We start from the raw sequence: 3,145 nt of genomic DNA on the forward strand, positions 1-3,145 counted from the left end.
TGAGAGGCGCTAACTTGTCTTTGTTTCACACTCTTTTTCAGAGGTGTTTGCATAGCAAACAGCCTTGGAAAATAGACATAGTGTCTCCCTCTGGAGCAAACAGCAGGCATGCTTATTGAACATTACAAAATATTCAGGTTCCCTAAACTCAGAGTTTCTCTCCTGCATTGCAATCTATTTGCATCCCCCTGTGGGATTTGGGGCAAGGAAGAGTGATGCCAGTATGCTTAGGCTCAGAGTAATAAAGTTTTTTTCTCTAACAGAGAAAACATCCAGGAAGCTGGCATGCTAGTTAAGCAGGGAATAATTTCAGAAACCTTGTTGTCCTTAATAAGCATACCATTTAAATTTATTTACTTTTTTAATCCTCACCAAAGGATATTTTTTAATTGATGAGAGAGAGAGAGAGAAATATCGTTCGGTGGCCTTCCATACTCACTCCTACCAGGGTTGGATCTCAAAACTTAGGTATGAGCCCTGACTAAGAGTCAAGCCTGAAACTTTTTGGTGTATGGGATGATGCTCTAACTACCCAGCCAGGGCATAATCCTATATAATAAAGAACTAATATGCTAATTAGATCAGACGGCAGAATGACCTTCCAGAATGACCTTCAGAATGACCAGTGGGTGGGGCCACGAGGCAGCCAGGTCCACTAGTTTTAAATAATGGCTGATGAAATACTTGCTCATTAAGCAGGTCTATATCATTTTCTTATATTTTCTAGATAAATTTCAAGATTTCCAAGGCATGGTTCATAGTTTTAGGCCTATGATTGTGTGCATGGTCTATTAAAAAATATTAAGAGACTAATCTCCAAAAGCCTGGTCTTTAAAGTGAGTATTTAAAGGTCCATTTGATTGCTTTTATAAAAATTTATTAATAAAAATTTGTGTTACACAGTTTTGAGCATATTGTCACTTAAAATTGCTTGGTTAATCAATAGGTCATACTTAATCAGGGTCGCAAACTGACATTTTTAAAATAATGAACCAAAGCATAAAAAATTTACTTAGGAGATCATAGTTGAACAAAAAAATACCAAACATTTAGAATCCCATCAATTAATAAAGCACATCAGATATATAAAAATTGACAAATTTTGATGCTATGATATAAAAGCAACCTGAAGAAATGGAGTAGAATGTTTCAACTGATTATTTTAATTAAACAAATGCCACTTGACTATTTTTTAATATTAAAAAGGTGAAAAATATATATTTTGCCATTATGTTTAGAAACAGATAATCATTCTCAGTAAAAAAATTAGTGCCAAAATATCACAAAAATGTAATTTTAACTGTCAGCTTCTGCTGCAAGAACATAACCCCAACACCCTTATAGGTTTCAATAACGATAATTTTTTTCTGTTGTTCATATTACATGAGGGCTTAGGGTTTGACTGTGGATTGTACTGAGCTAGATTAGGTTCTGGGTTATATATCAGGTTCAAGTGTCCTCCTAAATTTTTTTTCATTTTGTGTCCGAGATGGAAAGAACAGCTTTTATCTGGGACAGGTCTTTTTTTTTTTCCTGTCTGTGGTCACAGGAGCAAGAAAGGGCAAGCCAAACAATCAATTGGATTTGAAGCTGCAGCTCAGATATGACAAATATTATGTCCACTCACATCTCAGTGACCAAAGCCTGTCATATCTGTGGGCTGGAAAGTAAACACAACTAAATTGGCAAGAGAACAAATACTTGTGAGCAAATAATATAATTATTGCAGCAAAGCATTTATGGAATAAAAACATAAAACTCTTATTAACTAAAACTTGTGTAACAATTGATGGGAATTGCAGTTGAGAACCAAAATGTCACTGCCCTCCTCATTTCTCATCTATATTACTGTATTTCTGTCATACGAATATGACTCTGTTGCCTCACCTTCTGAAATATCACCTACAATATGTTTCAGTTGAGAAAGCAATAAAGTTGTGTGTTGCTTTAAACTGGATTATTTAATGCAAATAAGAACCATGTTTATATTGAGCTACTATTTACGTTTTATTACACCTAGAGGCCTGGTGCACAGATTCATGCACTGGTGGGGTCTCTCGGCCTGGCCTGTGGGGATTGGGGCGGAACTGGCTCTCTGACATCCCCTGAAGGGTCCTGGATTGTGAGAGGATGCAGACCAGGCCAAGGGACCCCACAGGTGCATGATCAGGGCTGGGGAGGGACTGGGAGAGGGCTCCAGAGCGTGTCCGGCCCATCTCTCCCAGTCCTGATCAGCTGGACCCCAGCAGCAAGCTAACTTACTGGTCTGAGCATCTGTCCCCTGGTGGTCAGTGCACATCATAGCTACTGGTCGAATGGTCAGACTGTTGAATGGTCACTTAGGCTTTTATGTATATAGATTTCCAAACCTCCTTCAAACACATATGTAAGGCATTTGTAGAAATCAATCAATCTAGCTGAAGAGTAAGGTTTTTGTAAATCATTGGAAAATAAGTTTGGTAAAATGGGTCCCAATTGTGTAGGCTGTTCAGTATCAGTTTATCTAACTTATTTGCAAGCAGCCAGATTAACAACCAATAACATTTTATCTTCATCCTAATGGCTTACTATAAACTTTTAATTCAGGAAGGAAGTAAAAGTTGACATAACTGGACCTTCTCTGTTAAAATCCTATCCAAATCTTATTTCTTCCTCAAGGCCCTGTGGAAATTCTGCCTAGATCACTGAAGCTGCTTCCAGGCCACAACAGTCTTCTCATTGCATTGAGTCAAAGATTTTAAACTTTCTAGTCTGAGGATGTGCTTGGTCAAAATATGGGTGGAAAGGAAAGTTTGAGGAGCTAAGAGAAATTATGAAATTATGTATCAGAAGCACATTTGACCCACTATTACCCTGCTTTGAACACAATTAGGAAAAAATATGTTTTTCATTTTAAATTCCTCATTGCTTTTGATACCAATATTTTAGTACTCCCACCAAAATATTAGATGATATCATTGTAAAATTTATTTAGAAAATAAACACTGAGTGGCCAGATTATTATGACCACCCCATCAGTACTTCGTTGGGCCACCTTTTGCCTCCAATACTGCGGCGATTCTTCTTGGCATTGACTCCACGCGATGTTGAAAGGTGATGCGAGGAATCTGACACCATGCCTGATGAATAGCACTGTCCAGGTCTG

The sequence above is a fragment of the Myotis davidii genome, unplaced genomic scaffold (genome assembly GCF_000327345.1).
Source record: "Myotis davidii unplaced genomic scaffold, ASM32734v1 scaffold334, whole genome shotgun sequence".
NCBI lineage: Eukaryota > Metazoa > Chordata > Mammalia > Chiroptera > Vespertilionidae > Myotis > Myotis davidii.